This window comes from Anastrepha ludens, chromosome 4, assembly GCF_028408465.1.
Source record: "Anastrepha ludens isolate Willacy chromosome 4, idAnaLude1.1, whole genome shotgun sequence".
NCBI classification, from domain to species: Eukaryota; Metazoa; Arthropoda; class Insecta; order Diptera; family Tephritidae; genus Anastrepha; species Anastrepha ludens.
The window spans coordinates 34230092-34253147 of record NC_071500.1 but is presented as its reverse complement, the minus strand read 5'-3'; positions in this window follow the sequence as shown (position 1 = coordinate 34253147).

The window sequence follows — 23056 nt, the reverse complement described above, 5'->3', positions numbered from 1 at the left end:
TTTGATAGACATTTTGTATGGATATAGAGAAGGAGGTAAATGGAATTGCAATGGAATAGGTCAAGTTACATTTACACAAACGTGAAAAATGACGAAACATTTATCAAATTCATGAAAGATATCTTCAATTTCGATTGTGCATCAGACGTTAATAAGTCAACAACACTAAGAGGCACCATCATCGATTTGCCTTTTTCAAAACACATTACACTCGAAACACTCCCTTTCATTTCCCACTTTTCCTATCCTATTCTCAACAGAGAAATGGTTCATTACCATGCACACAGGAAGAAGGCATATGCAAATACAAGTATGTGAATTTATATACAAATGCGCATATACATATATATGCTCACTCAAGTAGGAGAGCGCCAGATGTCGAACGTTGCCGAACGCGAGGGCCGATTGTGCCTCTTTGTCGTTCGTTTCGCGCTCTCGCTTGCAGTTTAAGCAAGGTAACGACGCATGAGCAAGATAACGACGCATTGTTTGGGGCGTGCAGCCGCCGACATCGAATTATAAGACGCTATCACATCGAAAAAAAAAACAAAAAATGGGAGTACCTCCAAGAGACAACTTTGAGAAATTTCGACCCAACTGCTAAGCATTATAGCTCGCAAATTTTGGATTTAGAAAAGATAGAATAAATTTTCTAATATTTTAATAAGATTTTTTTTAGTGTTATGCAATGCTATAAGCCTGTTTCATATACCTGTATATAAAAAACAAAAATCTGATTAATATCAGCGTGGATAACTACATAGTTAGTAAAAACGTGCAATTAGCAAGAAGCGCAAAACACATTTTTATATCCGCGCTAAGCTCAACGCAATGACCGTAGTTCAAAAGAGGATAAAAAAAACATAAATCAAATGAGCTACATGTCAATGTGCCAACTCACACAGCGTCAGAATTTGGTTGCTTGCCGACCCTCTACTTTTGCTTCCTACCTGTTCACTTTCATTTTGATGTGCTTTACTACTGCAGAGATATGTACGTGTAAGAGTAAGTGAGATTTAATGTTTTTAATGAATTTATCGCATGTTGGGAATTTCACAGCATATTCAGCTGAGAAATGAAAACTAAACAATAAGGACATGACATTCAACTTTGCAAGGTACCTATCCACTATAAGTAAGTATGTATGTAAGTAAATACCGAAATGTGTATAACTGTTTGCATAGGTTGAGAGTTCAGTAGCGTCGTTCTTCTAGTAATTTCCATTAATTTTTTTTGTGGCTGTGCATAATACAAATTAGTGTCGCTTAACAGCGGTTTTATGTATACACTGAGGTCACATGGAAAATAACGTATACGCCCAGGTGGCTAAAAAAAAAAACTGGTACGCACAAGTATGTAACGGTACTTATGCAGGCATTTATAAATATGCAGTGCTTTTGATGATTAAACATTTTACTATCGCGCCTTAATGAAGTATTTAAATGCACCGTTAACTAGGGAAAAACAAGTTTTTTCATTAGGAACGGTGCTAATGTGGCAGTTTTAGTGCTAAGATTTTCACAAAACTGAGTCATTTACGTGAAGGTAAAGTAAAAAAAAAATGTTTTTATTATGGAACAGGTACATGTGAGAAACTACTTAAAATTTCGCGAAAAATTAGCGTTTAGTCTCCATTTTACTTATCCTCCATCGTAATAAGTATCTTTAAAATAAAACGAATATGCAGACAAGAAATTGCAAAAAAAAACATTTTTTGTTATTAGGTGAAATTTGTAGTGATGTATTAGGTGAAGTAAAACGCTTGCTTTAATTTAACAATGGAATTAAAGTACTTAGTTAAAATTACTCGCACACAAATGATTCAAAATAGTTTTCTGACTAATCGTCAGTTCCTCGGTAATGGAGTATGTAAGTGCTCACACGCCAATTCGCCAGGGGGACTTTTAATACTACTGAAGGCAATTACTAAATCTTTGGATAAACTGAGATTTTAAGCCGCCCTTATCAGGTTTATCTACAGAATTCTTAACTACAAAATAGTCGTGGCAGAGTGGGGTGCAATTTCTCTCCGCTGACAGGTGAAAAAAATTAAGTTCTATTCTTGATATCAATTTTTGAAATCCAGAAAAAAGCACATTTAATGATTTTTTTTTCTTTTTTGGTTCATTGTAGAAATAAGTTCTAAACTACAAATATTGATAAAATAACTAACCTTAAAGCGTTCTCTGTATCAATTTGTACAACTTCTAAATTGAAGTGCACCTATATTTACAATTTGCTTTCAAATTCAATTGGGTTTTAAGCTCAACTTGAAAATTATGTACCGACTTTCATTTCAGTCGATGCAGAATGACAGCTCATTCGAAATTAAAAATTGAAAACATATTTTGCAAATAACCGTTAGATTTATATAGACGGTAGCCAACGGCAGAAAAAAAAAATATAAAAAAACAATACACATATACCGTTATGAATAAATGAAATTTATTTAGAACTGAAAGTAATTTAGTAATATTTATATATGCTCGTCAACAATTTTCAATTACTTTTACAGTGTTAAAATTATGCGTGCACTTATGACTTGTTTCTTTTATTGACAGAACGCAAGTGTTGGTTACATTCGAAACAAGTTTAAAATTAATGTGCTTTCTTATTAATACTTATGTTCGACAATTCGAACATGAACAGATGCATTGCTAGGGTTGCTTTTATAAAGTAGCATTTCAACAGCCCTCCTCAATGCAGATGTTCTTACAAAATTATTTGTACATTACTTAAGGCTTAACAATTCCAAAAATTCATTGTGTTTCTTTTTTGACAAATTCTTCGTTAATATATCTGCTATCATTTCATTAGTTGATACATATTCTAATTTAATGTCGCCTCTCTCAACAATATTTCTCACGAAGTGATATCTAATGTCAATGTGTTTCGTCCTTGCATGGTGCACAGGGTTCTTTGCAAGGTGTTGAGACTGAGGTTGTCTCCAAATAACACAGTTGGTGTGTTCGCATCGCCACAACCAATTTCGATGATAATACGTCGCAGGTGTAACACCTCCTTTGCTGCAGATGACATAGATAAATATTCCGCCTCGGTACTACTTAAGGCGACGCAGTCCTGTTTTTCCGACTTCCAGGATATCGGACCACCAGCCAGAAGGAACACATAGCCGGTATAAGACCTGCGGTCAACTCTATCACCACCCCAATCCTCGTCAGCATACCCTTTCAATGGTTGCTTGCATGCACGAAAATGTAACTTCATATCGTTCGTAGCTGCTAAATACCGTAACACATGGATAATACCTGCCATATGTTCACTATGCGGATCTTTATTACGCTGCGCCAATTTCGATACTGAGTGAAAGATGTCTGGTCTCGTAGATAACGCTAGCCACATCAGCGCCCCAATTATAGACTGATAAGACGTTCCGTCAACCCTCTTACAGTTTTCGCTGTCACACGCGACCTGGAAACCTGCGTCCAGTGGTGTCGATGCCGGTCTGCACGATTCGATACGATGCTGTCGCAACAAATCTTTGATGTACTGTGATTGTCCAACCGATATATCACCCAGTTCTCCATCTCGCTCAATCTGCATGCCCAAAAACATCTGTACTGAACCTTTGTCAACGCACTCAAACTTTTCGCATATGTTACTTTTGACTTTCATTATAACTTCTTTTGACTGGCACGCTAGAAGGAGATCATCTACATATACAAGTATTAGGCAAAGATTACCTTCTACATCTTTCTTATAAAGACATCGCTCGCTCTCGCACTGAATGAAACCCAGATCACGCAACGTCGCATCCAGCTTGGAATTCCATTCTCTACCACTTTGCTTTAGACCGTAAATCGCTTTATTTAACCGCAAAACCTTTTGCTGATTATTACCGCTGCAATACCCTTTTGGCTGCTTCATATAAACGACATCGTTAAGCTCACTATTGAGATACGCTGTGCACACATCCATCTGATGTATATACATTTTCAGCTCTACCGCTAACGCTAATAATAATCGTACCGTTTCGAAACGACACACCGAAGAAAAAGTGTCTTCATAATTTACGCCAAACTTCTGCGAACAGCCTTTCGCCACCAAACGCGTATTATAACGATCAATGTTGCCGTGTTTGTCTCTTTTGATGCTAAACACCCATTTGCAGCCGATTACCGATTGCCCCTTAGGCACATCTACCAATGACCAAGTCTGATTTGAAGTGAGAGCCTGGTGCTCCCTGTCCATCGCCTTTTTCCAGATATCCGCTTGCTTACCAGCCATTGCTGCTTCATATGTTTCTGGTACTTCGATTTCATTCGTGTCCATAGCATTCAATACGTTAAATTTCTTCTTGGGACGACCTGGCATACCTGTCCGAACCAGCATCGGCCTTCCTGGTCCACGCTTCACCTGCTGCTCATCAGCACTTAGAAATTCGTCATTTTCACTGCTGATTTCTCTAACACCATCATCGCTGTCATTCGCGTCACTCTCACAGCTGCTGTCTTTTTCATTAACTACTTCCCTTGTGTCACCAGATTTGTTGTTGTTGTTATTGGCTTCTATCTGAACTTGCCGCTTGCACTCAAAATCAAACATTATTCCGTTACTACCAGATCCTTCAACGCAACTTGCCTCATCGAACAACACATCCCGCTTTTCGACTACTTGCCGCAACTCTGCATCATACAGCCTATATGCCTTTGACACCAAAGAATATCCAACCATTACATACTGCTTGCCTTTTTGTTGGAATTTCTTATGATGCGTTTTGTCCAACGCCACCGCCACCGAACCAAATACTTTTAAGTGCTGCACTGATGGTTTCCTGCCATACCACGCCTCATAAGGCGTTTCATTACTAAGCGCTCTGGTCGGCGCACGATTGCGCAAATACGCTGCCGTCGCTACCGCTTCTGCCCACAACGAATCGGGCATACCCGAATGCACCAGCAAACTTCTGGACATTTCAACCAACGTGCGGTTGGCCCTTTCCGCTACCCCGTTTTGCTGCGGAGTGTAGGGAACTGACAATTGACGTATAATGCCTCGACTCTCGAAAAAATCGTTTAACTGTTTATTTATATATTCCCCGCCGTTGTCGCTTCTTACCGCCTTAATACGATTACCCGTTTGTCGCTCAACCATAGTACAAAATGCGACAAATTTGTTGAACACCTCAGCTTTCGATTTTATAAAATAGACAAATATCCTTCTTGACATATCGTCTATGAATGTCAGAAAATATTTTGATCCACCTAGCGATGGTGTATCAAAAGGCCCACATACATCCGTATGCACCAAATCTAGCAAATTCTTTGATCTATGCTCATTCGTATTTGGAAACGGTTGTGTATGAATTTTGCATAACATACATGTCCTACATACTGGCTTTTCCGAGAAACTTATTTTTTCCATCCCATGAACTAAAGATTTGTGTGCAAGTTCGTTCAAGCTGGTATAATTTAAGTGCCCATACCTATTATGCCATATGATTGCTTGCTTTTGCATGGCACCAAAACAACTGCTGCGCTTACCTTCAAACATGAACAAGTTGTTGCTTTGTTTGAGTCGTAAGATATCATCACCGTTCTTTGTCACCGTTGCATATTTTTTGCTGAAGTTTACTGCGCAACCCATTTCGACGGCACGGCCAACTGATATAAAATTGCCTCTCATACAAGGAACGTACAAAACATCTTTCAATGTTAAATCACACATGCCAGTTTGTATTTTAACATCGCCTTTACCCTCGGCACAAATGCTGTTGTCACCTGCCAATGCGATCGATTCTGTATGATTCACGAAGTTCGAAAACAACGTACGGTCACAACACATATGCGCAGTCGCACCACTGTCTAAGCACCATTTTCCTCTGCCGAACGTGTCGAAGTCTGTTGCACCTAAAGCAGTGAACGAACATTGTTGTTGACGCTTCTTCGCTGAATCTTCTTTCGTTGAATTCACGAACTTGTTTGATTTCGGACAATTGCTTTTTATGTGGCCCTTCTGCCCACAACCATAGCAAGTAACATTTTTGAAATTAACGTTTCTCTTTTCTCTGTCGCTACCCTGCGTCGACTTCGCTGCAAATGCTTGCCGCATATTGATTTCGTTTGAATTTGAATTCGTCGAACTACGCATTTTGCTAGAATTTTCTCGAACCATAAATGCTTGCACGGTACTTTCGGTGTTTTCCACACTACTAGAATTACGACGTTCTCCTTCTTCTATTAACTTTATCTTTATAGCACTAAGCTTGGGTAATTCGTCACGGGATTCTAATGCTACAACCAAATTCTCGATGGATTTTGGCAAGCTTGCAAGAAGCATTATCACGAAAAATTCTTCTTGGAGACCAACTCCTATTTCTTCTAGCTTTTCAGCCAATGATGTAAACTTACACACATATTCTTGAACGCACTCACCATCTTTCATACGCATTCCAAGTAAACGCTTAAATAAAGTTACTTTGCGTACAGGTCCCTTTGGCCTATGAATATCACGAAGAGTATTCCATGCCTCGCTAGACGTCTTACAGTTCTTTACATACGCTATCTGCATCGGTGTTATGCTCAATATAATTGTCGCTGTGGCCTTTTCGTCTTTGACCTTCCATGCTACCACATTCTTGTCTTCTTCAGCTGCTTCTGGACATGGTGTTACCCCCGACGCTACTGACCATAGTTCCTGATGAACTAGCACACTCTTTAGCTGTATACTCCAAGAGTCATAGTTGGATTCGTCCAACTTCTCAATGTTAAAAAGCGAAGAACTCATCTTGACACTTTTAATTTAACAATACACTTTACTTGGATTCCAGGAATTTGTACCTGGGCCCATAACCTGTTAGTTTTATGCGTGCACTTATGACTTGTTGCTTTTATTGACAGAACGCAAGTGTTGGTTACATTCGAAACAAGTTTAAAATTAATGTGCTTTCTTATTAATACTTATGTTCGACAATTCGAACATGAACAGATGCATTGCTAGGGTTGCTTTTATAAAGTAGCATTTCAACATACAGAACTAAGCTGATAGAGAAACAATAAAAAATTGAATAGAGAAGTGCAATTTAAAATTCAATTCAAATTCGCATTCAAACACAAGCGCTTATTCACTCAACCAGTATCAGCAGTTGGCCACCAATCCACAGTCTGTGGATTCGATCACCCTTTCACTTGTTCAACTATTCATTTCAGCTTCGCGAGGTTCACGGGTGGCCCGCCCGCACCCTAAGCAAATTTAAAAGAAAATCCATTTCGAAAAGTGCACAAATCGAATGATTTGAATGAATGAATGTTGTTGGCACATGCATGCAATGTGAAAAACATGTGGCATACACTCACACACAAGTACACTATGCATATGCGTATCTAAATACGTTTGCGTGCATGTGCATATGCTTGAAGTTATAAAACTATTCACTCAAGTAGAGAAATCGCAGAAATGCTATGCAAGATGAAATCAGACAAAAGTGTTTGACTTACACAATAAATGTCGGTTTGAGTGAGTGCCATAATGACTAACGTTATGTACTACCATTTGCACATAGGGTGATCCAGGAGTGATACTGAACTTTCACGGCGATTATTTGTGATATGTTAGTGCTTTTTATATATTTTTCCTTTGCAGACAACTGCTAGTACAGGCTCTGTCAAACTTAGTCATGGAGCGATACTCAGTGGAAAAGTGCATAAACTATTATTATTATAGTTTGCTTACTCGCCGCTTATGTGGCGCATAGTGACAAAGTTAATGATTTCCACTTTTCTTTTCGTTTGCGCTTTGCCTCAGTTGAGTCCGGGTGACCTCATAGCGAGTTATTCCGGCTGTGCCATATACCTATCCTTGTGGGTTTTACTTGAAAGCTATCGTCGGTATTTCATGGGCCGGCTACCTGAGTGTGTATCAAATTCATACCCACTTCCTGTGTCCACGCCAAATGCGTAAAAATGATCTAAAAATATAACAATAAACAAACTAAAAAAAAAAAACATTTTATGAAAATGGTCATTCTGAACGGAGTATATTACATTTTGCACATTGGGTAATTTGTTCAGCAAAACTAGCGCATTTCACATGTCATTCAAGAAAAAACTATGTACCCTTAATGAGAATCAGTGCGTGGTGTGGTCTTGAGATGATTTATGAGGCTTGCATTTTTATTCACGGTTTGGTTTGCATTTGCTGTGACTCGTGACTCGAATTAAATTACTTGGACCTGGTCAATATGTGGGTCACACAGGACGATGGCATTTGCCCAGCAGCACACAAAACGAAGAGCATATTTTGAATAATGGTCACATAAGGCATTTTCTTTAGAAATAACGAGGTGAAAAGCCCATTGTAATTTGGAAATTTTACACCTTTGGACTTTTCTCTGGAGCAACGTTAAAAATATAGTTTATTCTGTTAAAAATTAGAACTCTTTAAAGACAAATCTCTTAGTTCACATCGAATAATTTATTGGAAGTTTAAAATGTTTAATATAAGTCAGTTTAGTACGTAAAATGAACCATCACATCATCGCGAATTCCTGTAAAATATATTGCCACAGTTGGAATGTGCCCATAATCGCCGATGTGCCCAAGATTCCAGAGCTGAAGAACGAAATAGTGCGCATTATAAATTTCACGTTGCCCGAATCATGCCAAAAGGTCATGGAAAAGTTTGATATGTGCATCCGGTGTTGCTATAAGATTTGAGTGCGTGATGAATTGAAAAAAATAAAATAAATAATATCCACAAATTTAAAACAAAGTAATATCTACTTCATAGCCATAAAATTGGGTTTAGGAATGGGAAATCGGTGTCTGATTCACGAATTTATTTATATCAACAGATCAAGCACTTCCTTAACTTAAAGGAACACATATCTGTTATATCGCTTGGCTGTTCCAAAGCCTTCGGCGTATATACAGTTCTTGATTAATGTATAACCGAAAAATCAGAATGAGAATCGGCTAATATTTCTCCCTATCCTATCCATTTCGAAACGCCCAACGCCTAGGGGGTTTTCCTCTATCAGTCTTTTTTTAATCGGCTACAATGAACTTTCTGGTATTCTTTCCTTATATAAAGATTATAAAGAGCTAGATTTTCTAGCTTATGCAGATAGATTTATATTAATAAAAAAACTTAATAAGAATATAAACTTAAGCCTACCTGCGACGACTCACGTGTAGAACTTTCTTTGGAAAAATGCAAACATATGCCTTAAACTGCCGCACAGAAATATATTCGAATAGTTCGGTAATGAACACACTAAACTCAAACTATTAAGATCCTAGGTCTCGACTTTAATTTAAGACACAATTGGAATACATTCATTCAAAATCTTCTTTTGTTTTTTTAGATAAACGTTTTAATATTACAAAATGCCTATCTAACCAAAACTACAACTGAACCCATGACTATGACTTTTATCCCTCTAGATACTCTTCAAAATCACTATTAAACAAATTAAAAACCATATTAAACGAGGCTAAAATAAGTTGACGAAGCCAACTTTACCCCAATAAATTTAAGCTGAAAGCTCATTACCAAAAAACACTACAAATCAGTGGTTGTAAATCCATCTCCTATATCTATCAAATAACGGAAATTAATAGATCTAAAAGACTCAAAAGGATGGATTCACTAATAAATAGAACTACTGGCTATGCTAATCGTTAAGTTATTCCAATAAATATTTAGTCAATTTCGTCTCCTAAGTTTCCCAGTTGGCAGCTCCCTTTAAAATCTGTAGCGATGATTACTTTTCTTTTCAAAAATATTACCAGAAATGTACAACAAACACTTCTTTGAACGCACAAATAGGTTTAAAACTTTTAAACTTGGCTACACAGATGGCTTTAAAATAGAAAATTATGTCAGTTTCAGTGCAGCCTATAATGATGAAAGAATTATTGTAGGACAGTAACCAGCCTATAGCTGGAATTTTGCGGCAGAAATTATAGCCTTCTCTGAAGCCCCAAAAATTGCCAGTTACAGTCGAGGTTAATTTGCAACCACCAATTACTCACTTTCATCTTCTGAAACCATAAAAGGCCTAAAAAATGATGACATCATTGAAGACAGCATCAGAAATTCACTTATAAAAAATGAAAATAAAATAAAACTTATCTGGGTACCAAGTAATCAACGAACTAGCTGATCTAACTGCAAAGGAAGTCTTGAGACGCCCCCCTATTGTGTCTAATAATCACTTAGCCAACGGCATACAAAGCTACGTAAAGACACTTTTTATAGATAAACTTACGACAAAATTACAACTTAGTACAAAAAAAATAAATCCGCAAAAACTAACTATGATCGAAATCTCCAAAATCGATCACAACTTTGAACTAACAAGAGTGGATCTAGAATAGTAAGAATATGATTATATACCGGGAATGTTTAAATAAACAGAGTTAAATTTCAGGCAAATTAACTTTATCTTCTTCAAAATATGACCCGTTTGAAGCAACACACATGTGCCAACGTTTAGCCCAGTCCTCCATGCACCCCTGGTAGGCCGACGAAGAGATGGCCTTCAGCTCTTTCGTCACATTCTCTTTATCTCCTCTATCGACTGAAATCTCCTTCCACGAAGTGGTAACTTCAACTTCTGAAACAAAAAGAAGTCGCAGGGTCCATATCAGGTGAATACGGTGTTAGCACGATGGTATTTATTTGGTGTTTGGTCAAATAATCCAGGACAATTTGGGCTCGGTGCTATGGCGCGTTATCATCATTAAAATACAAGAATTGTTTGCCCACATTTCCGGCCGTCTGCGACTTACAGCATCTCTCAAACGCTTTCAAATGGATAAATGGTATTCTTTATTGGCTGTCTGGCCCGATGGAAGACCCTTATGGTGCACTATGCCTTAGCAATCGCAGAAAACAGTCAATATCACATTCCCGGTACTTTTTGGTCATAGGGTATGTCCAATCAAGACGTTCTTAGTACTCTCTACAAGCAATACAATATTCCCAACTGGTCACCTCCGAGGCTGGGGGAGTAGTGTTGACACAAAAAAACCGGCTAAATAGTTACTTAGGCGTTGTTTTGGATAGCAAACTGTCAACTGTAGAAGAAAGAACAAAGGAAGCCTCTAATGCCTTATAAGCATGCAGAGCAATGCTCGGTAAGACTTGGGCTTATCTCCTCGACTCACACATTGGATATACCTATACATAGCGGCCATTAAATCAATTAAGCTTAGAGGTTCACTAATATGGTGGACGGTATGCGACAAAGTCACTTACGTTAAAAGATTGAAAAGCGTGAACAGGATTGCAGGAATATTTGCAACCGGTGCAATGAACACTACTCCAACAGCGTCAATAGAAACAATTCTCAACTGACATCCAATCAAACTAATAGTAAGAAACTCTGCCAAAAAATTTGCTCTAAGGCTGAAGATGTTAGGAAAATTCTCACAGCGGCTTTCTTTCACGAGTTTATTTGGTAAAAAGTCGCTCGTCAATATAGAGAAAAATCGCAGAAAAGTCTGGAATCTATTTACAATTCATACATTTCTCTACGGATGGGTCCAGAATGACGGAAAGAGTAGGAGTTGCTGTCTGTTGACTGCAATTTGATCTCCAAAAGTCTTTTAGACTCCTTAATCACTGTAGTATAATTCAACCTGAAATCTACGCCGCCACAAAAGCTCTGGAATTAACAACTCTTAGTAGATACTTGGACAAATATTTTCATTGAAAATCAAGCGGCGATTAAAGCAATTGTGGTCCCTTGTACTAACTGGGAATTTATTCAACAATACAGATCCAAAGTAGGGGAAATCTGCTGAAATGTGCAGGTTATTATTTATTAGATACCAGAACATAGAGGAATAGAAGGAAATAAGAAAGTTGAGGATCTCGCTAAGGCAGGAATTCGCATGCGGAGATAGAGCACGTCCGACATATACCCACCACTCTCTTTTCCAAAAACGGAGCTAAATGAGGAACTAGCTATGGAAACGCAGTCCGCGTAGGAACACTCAACCTTGTACAAAACTGCCAAAATAATGCTAGGAGTTTGGTATACCAAAGCAACAAACTTTATTTTATCTCTGTTTAGGAAAAACTGCAAAATATTGGTTGAACTATTTACGGCACATTGTCTCACCCCATAACACGCAGCCGAAGTGGGATTTGCCCAGAGCGATGCGTGTAACACATACAACTAAGGGAATGCTAGGGGTCTTGGGAATACCCACTTTGCCACTACACTACTCTTTGTCGGACAAATGTGCCAGGCATCAACATATTTTTCATCCTTGAAGGCTATTGCTTACAAAAGGCTGAACGGCTTGTTAAAACTTGCGAAGAAGTGCATTATGAATTATATAAAATGATATCTTCGGCTCCAGATCTATAGCACTGCCAACACAAGGGACCCTAGGAGTCTAAGTGAGACAGCACTACACTAACTTAACCAATATAAAATCACTTTGCCCAATACAAAGCCAATGTACTTCCTTACCAATACAACCCTAGAAAACCTTAAAACTTGTTTAAGATATTTAAAATCTTGGAATATATACGACAAAGTCTCGACTTCGTTTTTTCTTTTTCTTCATTCTACTTTCTTATTATTCTATTTAGCTTAAGGCCACCGCAGTCATAGCTTAGATATTTGTTGTAATTAAGATTTAACTATGTATAAGTCAAAATTTCTTCATAAAAACCAAAATAACATCCACAAATTTTGTTGTGTTTTGCCATATTTATAATAGAGCGCGTGGGTCAGCGGTCTTGTTACAACACCCTATACTACAAAATCAAGACATGTTCCACTGTAAATAAGTGGTGTTCTTAGATGTACCACGACGGATCGCATTGAAAACATTCCAAGCTTTCAGCTCCTTCCAACAGAATCATATATTTTCGAAGAAAGCCAACAGCAAACAAAGTTATCTTATGTGGCGGTGGGAAAGGGTGCGAAAAGTAAGAAAAAAGTAATATACTATGGGAACATTGCTTTCCTCAAGCAATATAATGCCTATTTTTGATATTTACAAACTTTTAAATCACCTGATAAATGTACAACCTAACTGAATACCTCATGTCTGTCAATATGCCTGCATATGAGCTTTCATGGCAAAAGGCAAATCATATGTCTGTATTGTCTGGGAGTTAAGAGTGCTCGTATCTAAGAGGCGGTATTTCCTTTTGTTCGTATGTCGACGCAAGTAAATGTGTAGGGTGCGCTCATGGACGAAGCATTTCAATATTCAGCTTCTTCAATTAGAAACGTGCCGCATGTTTTAATGCGCCATCACCTCGAGGTTCCTCAAAACCAAGGCCTCGCAATCGATTTGCCCAACTGCAAATGTTTTTAAATGACTTGCATGTTGCAACAAAAGCAACAATATTAGCAGAAGTCAACTGTAAAAGCACCATTCAGCTTCTACCATTCGCATTAATTTGCTTTTTGCCTTGGCGTTGATGAAACGATTTTTGCATTCTATGTTTGCAAGTACGTCGCATAAGCATTGCTGAATTGTAATGAGTTGTAGAAGTGGATTGAGTGTGCAGTGGAGTGAATGCGGTGGCGCTGTTTGATATTGAATTGGGTCGAATGGAAATTCCAGCATAGAATAAATGCCGAAACTGATGAATTTTTGGATTAAACGCCACATGCGCTTCACTCAATGGTAATTTATGTTTATCTCTTTTAGTTTGGCAGGCGATCTATGTGAATAGTTTATAAATTAAAGCAGCATTTTGAGAGTCGGAATTTATTTGCGATTCATTATTTTTTAAGGATATATTGCCAAATCGGGACATTAACCTTTGAAGGTGTTCAACACTTCAAATATTTGGGAGTGTTAATAAAAAATAACAACAGTATAATGGCAGCAAACAAAGCATAATACGCCCACACAAAATTGCTGAAGTCCAAACTTCTCACACGTGAATGTAAACTTCGCCTCTACCAGTCAATAATACTACCGGTGCTGTCCTACGGCTGCGAGTGCTGGACATTGACAAGCAAAGACGAAAGTAGCTTAAGAGTTTTCGAACGAAAAGTACTCCGAAGGGTGTTTGGCCCCATACGCTGCAACGATGGAACGTACCGAATACGCTACAACGATGAGTTGCTAAACTTATGCCAGGGAGAAGACGTCGTGAAATTCATTAAATCCCAAATGCTTCGATGGTTAGGGCACACTGTGCGCATGGAAGACAGCCGCCCCCAAAAATCTTTTTTTATCAGCGAATTGTCTAATGATCAGAGCCCGAGGACGTCAACGATTAATCTGGCTTGACCAAGCCACAGCCGACTTAAAAAAGCTACGAGTTCGGAGCTGGAGATCTGTTGCTATGAACCGTGCATTAGAAGAGGATTGTGGATGAAGCTAAAGCTCACCCTGAGCTGTAATCGCTAGCTGATGATGATGATGATTGCAAATACCTAGTAGCTGCGGCAGCCGCATTTGTTGGCGAGTGATTGCCAATTTGTAGTTCACATGTTGGAGTTTCGAAATGAAGTACCATCAAATACTAGTAACAGAAAAGGTTTTTTTTTTAATAGCGGTCACTCCTTGGAGGGCAATGGCAATCCTCAGAATGCATTTCTGCCATGAAAAGCTTTTCATATAAAAAACTCAGCAATTCGGAGACAGCAAAAAACTTTACGTTCCCTCATTTGGTGAAAACACATTAAGACGCACACCCCAAATAAGAGGAGAAGCTCGACCAAACAACCAACAAAGGATGTAAGCGCCAATTATACGAAGGTGGCTCAATAAGTACCCGTGTTAGAAATGATGACACCTCCTCGTTTGAACTAAATTTTTTTTTTTCCCGCGAGCCATTTTTTTCATGATAGGGAACATGGAAAAGTCGCTGGGAGCCAGATCGGCTGAATACGAGGAGTGCGGCAGCAATTCATGTAGTTTGGCGGATGAATGTGCTGGTGCGTTATCGCGGTGAAACAGTACCTTCTTTTTCGCTAAATGCGGCCGGGTATCCTTAAATTTTCTTGTGAAGGCGGTCCAATAACTCACTGTGGTAATGTTCAATGATTGTTCTTTCTTTTTTTAAAAAACCATGAGGATGACGCCGTTCGAGTCCCAAAGAATTGCCGCCATGACCTTTCCGGCCGATGGGACTGTTTTCGCCTTCTTTGGAGCAGATTCACCATTCGCTGTTACATTGGCACTAGCCTTGTCTTTAAAGATATATGGGTCGATGATTATTTCAGCCCATGGGCCGCACCAAACGGTTGTTTTCAATGGATGTAAAGGCTGTGCTTGAATGACTGCGGGTTGCTTTTCAGCTCAAATGTGGCAATTTTGCTTATAAGCCATTCTTTTGATTGTTCCTTAGTTTCGGATGTGTACTGATGAATCTACGTTTCATCAATGGTGACAACTCGACGCGAAAATTTCTTCGAATCTCGCTTAAATTGCTCCAAACACCGCTTCGAAATTAACAGCCGCATCTGCTTGCTGTTCTCTGTGAGCAATCACGATACTCATCGGACCGACAATTTTTTCATTGCCAACTTATCATGTAAAATATTAATTGCCGTTCCGGTCGACACACCTGTGGCCTCTGTTACTTCGCGCACTTTTGTTCGTTGATCAGGGAGAATCATATCGTCGACTTTTAGAATGATCTCTTCTCTAACCACGTTTGCCGGGCATTCTGGTCGCTCCCTATCAAAAAAGGATGTTGGGCCACGTTTAAATTCGTTGAACCAATATCCAACTGTGCTCATAGATGGCGAAGCGTCTACATAGACAGCATCCAACTTGCCTTTACCTCCTCGCATTTTCCCATCCAAAAACAAAAAGCGAATTACCGAACGATCTCTTTTTCCATATTATCGAAAATCACGAATCCTGTCTTACTCGAATAGCTGCCAAATCCAAGCTAACCTATCAAGCAGTCTGAAATTTGTTTTGCCGTCGTGTGATAGATGGCAACACACGATGCTAGTACCAACTTCCCTCAGGAAGGCACTTTGTCATCAAACATGGTCACTTATTAAACCGCCCTCGTAAATGCTGAAAATACTTAAATAGCTAAACTATGTAAATTTCAAATTATACTGAATGCAATAGTACACAGATGCTTCAAATTCAAAATTGTTTGACGAATTTTTTAAACTCAAGTCACAGAAATAAGCTCTATTCCCACGAAAAACTACAGTGGATATATTTAGAAAATTCTTGTATAAGTTTAATAGGAAATAGAAATTACTTATAAAAAAATTTAAATAATTGCAAGCAAAAAAAAAAAAGTTTAAATAACAAAAGCGATATTAACCCATCCTTGACCAAAATTTAAAATATAACTATTTCACAACAAGTAATGTAGTTGCAGTCTGTATCAGAAGAAATTAACCGGTTTTTTCTAGCAATTTCAAGATATATTTCGCTCTGCTTTTTACTGCTTAATAGTCCCATTCAAGGGCTATGATGCTAGTGCTAACTCAGGTTAGTGTCGTTCGAAACTTTCCCGTAAACGCAACCAAAAAAACAAAATGAGTGAGAAGTAGCGAAATTATCTAACGCCGCGGGTGCAGAGGTGATTAAAAATAAAGTGTACAAAAATGATGATGACGAGTACTACTACGCTAAAAGGGAATAGAAGTGCGTATCAAAAGCATCGAACGTCGACTGAAGGAGGCGAACAGGTCCTACCGTCCCACATCACCAAAACCACTGCTCTCAGAAACACACATTGAGAAACAACAAAACAAGAAAATCGCGTCGCAGTATTCGACTGGCCTTCCCAGTCTCCAGCCAACCCCATTGAAAATGTGTGGGGAACTATGAAAACACATTTTGCCGGTAGGCCAGTTCATGATTTTAAGCAACTCGTGCGATGAGATCGCAAAATCTGGTACTCTTTGTCGACGAGCTACCCAGAAAAGCTGGTTCAAAGCATGAAGAAGATGGCAGGCTATACTCGAGAACGATGAAGACTACACAGCTTATTAAGTAATTGCGACTCGTAGCTTAGTACATACTTTTATGTAAAATACTTCGTGAATAATCCCGGTTCCTCTTTTCTGACACAGACTGTAATCACTTTACTGCGCGAAGATTGCTTGCCTTCATGTTTATATAAATTTCCTCCAGCCAATTTTGAAGCAGATTGCTTTTTTAATACTCTGGTTAACTTGCAAAAACTAAAATTACTATCAAATTACAGCACACATCACTTGGAAATTAAGCAAAAATAACTCAAAACATATTTCGAAAATTATTTTTTCATATTTAAACAATATATTTATATCTCTTTATTTATATTTTTTTCGTATATAAAAGGCGTTAAAATTTTATGAGTTTACAGAAAGTTACGATTTTGAATTAGTAGCGGAATTTTATGGTGTAGTTTCAATTAGACATATACATCTGAACATTTGTACAAATATACAACTTTTTGGAAACAGTGATGCACTCAAACATTTCACTATTCAGATTTTATATTAGAAAACAGGATAGAACTGTTATTATTATTGTTGTAAGAGCACAAACATTCCCCTTAAATATTTGTGCCATGCTGCTGTAGGGAGCCTTTCGCAATATATTATATAAGCAAGTAAAGTAAAATTATCTCATGAAATTATAAAAAAATATATTTCCTTTAGCATTGAAGTTATTTTGTTTCATTAAATAAAAGCATTCAAAAAATCAGTGAAATTATGAATGCTCATAGGCACCAGCTGTAACGCTTGAGCCGAATAATTAAAGAAGACCTTAAAAAACCGAAATACGATACATTCGGGCATGTCAATGACCATTAAAACCAAAAGCCTTTAAAATAAAACTTCTAAAAAATGATATTCTTTCAGTTTTCACTATTTTTATTCAAAGTATGGTTCGTAACAATTACATATGAAAAATGGCATCATTTAAATGTCCACCCTGAGCATGTCTACTGTAAAATCCACCAAACAGATGATATATAAATGCCTTATTGGTGAGAATGTCGATGTTGAAGGCTGTTCAGCAACACATTGCCTCTAATATTCTCAACAGAGCGCGCCAGTAATTTTTTTCTCCCAGTACTTTTTCTATTCTCAACAGAACCAGTTTATTGAAATTTTTTTACCAACCTTTAAATTGATCATTCATTTGGATTATTATTTGCGCCAAAACATTACAAATTTTGCGATATTTTGTTATTAAATATTGATCATTTTCATAATAAGTTTCAATAATTTCAACGCATTCTTGTCTCGTATAAAATTGTGCTGCTACTTGACAAATGTTGAAGATGACATAAAAAGGAAGCTTTTTGTACGACGTTTTGACTTTTTTCATCCAATAAAAGAGCTGTAAGTTCATCTGAGCCACTTGGACCATCTGTTGATCTGTTGATCTGTAGATCTGTTGTGGTACCACTGTGTAACATGGGAGCCTTACTGTTTACTTTTCATTTAGTCCCTCTAATGAAACGTTTTTTCCCAACACTGGATATTTCCGTAAGAGAGTCAAAGTGGTATTTTCCTAACAACCTCGCTCTAATCCTAGCTCTTCTTATTCTTCTTGATTGGCGTGGCTACCACTCACGCAATTTTGGACGAGCTTAAAAAAGCGCGCCAGTAATTTCTTTCTCGTGCTAACACCAAGTGAAGCCAAGTCTTTCTCCACCTGATCTTTCCAACGTAGAAGAGGCCTTCCTCTGCTACCACCAGCTGGGACCGCATCGAATAATTTCAAAGCGGATATTTTGTATCTATTCGGACGATATGACCCAGCTAACGTTCCGCTGGATCTTTATTCGCTGCGCTATGTATATGTCGTCATAAAGCTCATACAGCCCATCGTTCCACGTCTGCGATACTCTCCGTCACCAACGTGCAAGAATATTTCTCTCAAACATTCCCAGGGTCGCCTCATCGAATGCTGTCATCGACCATGACGGGAATGGTAAGAGCCTTATAAAGTGTTGAGTTTGTTTGGCCAAGAGACGACTTTACTACTCAATTGCCTTTTTAGTTCAAAGTAGCACTTGCTCGCAAGAGGGATTCTACGTTGGATTTCAAGGCTGACATTGTTATCGGTGTTAATGCTGGTTCCTGCATTACTGTCGACAGTGACGTGGGTGCCGATACGCGATGCAACTCTTTGTTTGAAGACAGGAGATACTTCGTTTTATCCTCGTTCACCACCAGCGAATCACCCTGTTTGAAGCCTCGTTTGGTATCAAACGGCTCGGAGAGGTCTTTCCCAATTCTGACGGCGCGGCTGGTATGGAGCAACGTCATCTTGCATAGCCGTATTAGTTTTGCGAGGATACCAAATTCAGCCACCGTGGCATTAGGTAACTCGTTTTCGTACTGTCGAATGCAACTATGAAATCGACGAAAGGATGGTGTGGGTCGATTCTCCTTTCATGGGTATTTTCCAAGATTTGGCGTATTGTGAATATCGATGGTAGACTTTCCAGTTCTAAAGCCACACTGATAAGGTCCAATCTGTTTATTGATGGTGGGCTTCAGCCTTTACGTTCACTAGAACCTTAAGTGCGATATTTAAAAGGCTAATTTCGCAGTAATTTGCACAGATGGCAGTACAACCCTTCTTGTGGATTGAGCAGAGCACTGTTAAATTCCAATCGGCAGTCATGCTTTCATCTGACCATATTTTGCATAAGAGCTGATGCATGCAGCTGAGCAGCTCCTCGCCACTGTGTTTAAATAGTTCAGCCAACAGTCCAATGGAGCCCGCGGCTTTGTTGCTGTAGCCACTTTATCGCTATGCTCACCTCGTCATGGTCGGATAGCGGAACGACAGTTCTGTCGTCAACGATTGGAATCTTCAAATTTTCTTTAAAAGTTTGATAAGCGTTCTCTCCATAATTCAAGCACGATCTGGATATCAGTCACCAAAACGCCATCTTTGTTCTCCTAGCTAAGGCTGGATAATCCCAGAGGAAGTTGTTTAGTGTTTCTTCCTGGACTCTACAACTTCTGCAGTAGGCATTGAAAAATTCTCCTGGCCTAGAAGAGTGTTTACCTAATAGCCAATGACTGGTGACACAGGCCACGACCTTCGAGATGTTCTCTCTTGAGAGGTTAAGCAATTCTCCTGATCTTTTTTTATCTATTTGCGACCCAATTAGCTGAAACACAGGTATTTTCTTCTCACCTTGACCATGACAATTAGATGCAGGGAATACTTGTGAAAGTCTAAAAAAGAGGAGCCCCAATAATCGGTGTATCATGTTGCTCTGTGTAGCGCTTTTAGTTTTATGCAAAGTAATTCTAAATCAAATTGAATTGGATTGGCCATACCTAGCGCAAGCCCAAATTAACATGAAGGCGATTAGTAGACAATATTGCAAAGTATTTATATCGGCGCTAAGCTCCCGAAGACGGCGTGATAGCAACAATTATTAATAATAATAATGACCTATTCGGGTGCTGGAGAATATTATTTTGCAATTTAAAATCACTATGTCTCGGAACCCATTTAAGATTGACTTTGAAGACGGTGCTAGTATCATTTAGGGCTGCCAGGCATTCCTGAGCAGCCTTTGATTTTAGTATAACTGCTTCCATTGATTTGTAATTTCGTAATTTTTGTTATGGCGTATGTATTCAGGTACTCAGTTACCTCCTCTACGGCTAAGACTACTGCTTGGTAGACGTTAGAGTACTTTGGAAGTCTGACAGATGATTTCAGTCTTAATTCTTCGATAAAACTCCATATCTTAATTTATTTTCTAGCTTGGATCCATCCGTGCAAAAATTTATTTCCTCTCTTGTTCATGGTCTTTGAGTTTGCCACATTTTTATTGATGGGATGTTAGCCTTCAAGGATCAGAGTAGTACATTTTTTTTGTTATAACGACTCATAGTATTTAATATGGGTAGAAGCGTGCCTAACCGCCGTGCCTTCTATAGCGCCATACTATTAAGTCGAAGTGCTGAAGCGGCGGCTACGTGTTTTCCTGTCAGACTCAGAGTAGGCAAATAGACGAGCATCTCGAGCGCCTTATTTGGGGTATTCCTACATCGTCGGTGATGCATAGAAACGCAGTTCTTTGGACCTTGCTTAGCAGTTTCGTATAACTTGCCAGTTGAGTTTAAGGCCACCTCACAATAATTCCACATAGCAAAATAGGCTGAAGTGCCGAAGTGTAAAGCCAATGTGTAATGCGAGGTGCTATAGGTATATACAGTGTTGGAAAAAAATAATAGAAACGATGTGAATTTTTCTTTCTTTTGGGTATAATTCTTGCAAAATAATTTTTGCTGTTGAAGTTCATATCTTTTTATAAAGAAACAGTTTTATACAATATATAAAAATAGAGGTACTCAACTCTTGCTACATTTTTGTAAAAAAGAAATCATGAAGTTCATTTTATTGTCCTTGGAAAAAATAATAGAAACGACGGCCTTAAAGCTAATAAACATAAGTATTTTTCTTTAAGATAATTAAACAAAACTTTTAAAATTGTGAACAAATTAATATTTGGTTGTTGCACCCTGGGCTTTAATGACTGCGGTGGAACGCCGGCTCATTGAGTCCATTAACTTGGCACAAACTGATGGGTTTATACTAAACCATTCTGCCTGGACTTTTTCCCACAAATCTGCTTTATTTTTTGCCTTATAGGCGGCAATTCTCTTCTTCAGAAGGGTGCTCTATTGAATTCAAGTCCGGGGATTGTGAAGGCCATTCTACTAACTTTACATTGTTATCCTGGAACCATTTCTTCGCCAGTTTAGAGAAGTATTTTGGGTCGTTATCTTGTTGAAACTCCCAAATCAATGGCATTTCTTCTTTGGCAAATGGAAATATAACATTATTTAAAATATTTACGTAGTCCGCAGCGCACATCTTATCTTTAATCCAGAATAATGGACCAACTCCTGCCGACGAAAAACATCCCCAAAGTAGTATATTACCACCTCCATGCTTCACGGTCTTTAACGTGTGCTTTGGATCGTAATCAGAGTTTTTAGGTCGTCTTACATGTACCATGCCATCAGACCCAAACAAATTAATCTTTGTTTCATCAGTCCATAATACGTTTTTCCAATTTGCACGCAGTAGATGTTTCTTTGCAAACGATAATCTGCAGGTTATGTTTTTTCTGCTAAGGTATGGTACTTTTCTTGCACTATAGGCCTTTAATCCCCCAGATATTAATCTATTTCGGATTGTTCGACTGCTTACTGGCGCTTGTAAAACATTTTTCAATTCTTCTGAGGATCAAAATTGTTTTTTTTTTCGATTCTCGTATAAGCAGTTGGTCAAACTTCTTTGATGTTGCGCGCTTTCGTCCTCGTTTTTCCTCTGTAATTTTAAAATTAATCGCAGAAAACACCTTTTTTTGAGCATTTCATTAAATCGGCAATCCGTGACATAGAAAGGCCATCACTTTTAAGTTTTTTTATAATTTCTCTTTCATTAACAGTACAGTGTTTACCACGTCCCTTTCTGAATGCAATATTCATAAGATAAGAAATATTTTATGAACAAGACAATAATAAATATAATTTTTTACATACTTTTCCAACAAAATATCAAACAGTTTAAAAATAACAGTATATTATTAATTTTAACTGGAGCTATTCAAATTTTTCCGAAACGTTTCTATTTTTTTTCCAACTAAAACACGCGGTTCTGCACCAAAAAGAATACTGAGTCTAAATATTTGCGATTATGCACATAAAAACAAGACAAAATAAAGTACCGTTATCAAACAGTATTACAGAGTGTTTATCTGCATAAATAGGTACATACTTACAAACTAAAAATGTTATATGAAATATGGAGTGATTGTCGTTTCTATTATTTTTTCCAACACTGTATATAGGTATATAATTGGCGCGAACACCCTTTTTGGGTGTTTGGCTGAGCCCTTCCTCCTATTTGTGGTATACGTCTTGATGTTGTTCCACAAATTAAGGGTCCTACAGTTTCAAGGCGACTCCGAACGGCAGATATTTTTTATGAGGAGCTTTTTCATGGCAGAAATACGCTCGGAGGTTTGCCATTGCCTGCCGAGGGGCGACCGATATTAGAAAAATGTTTTCTTAATTTTGGTGTTTCACCGAGATTCGAACCTCAGTTCTCTCTGTGAATTCCGAATAGTAGTCACACACCAACCC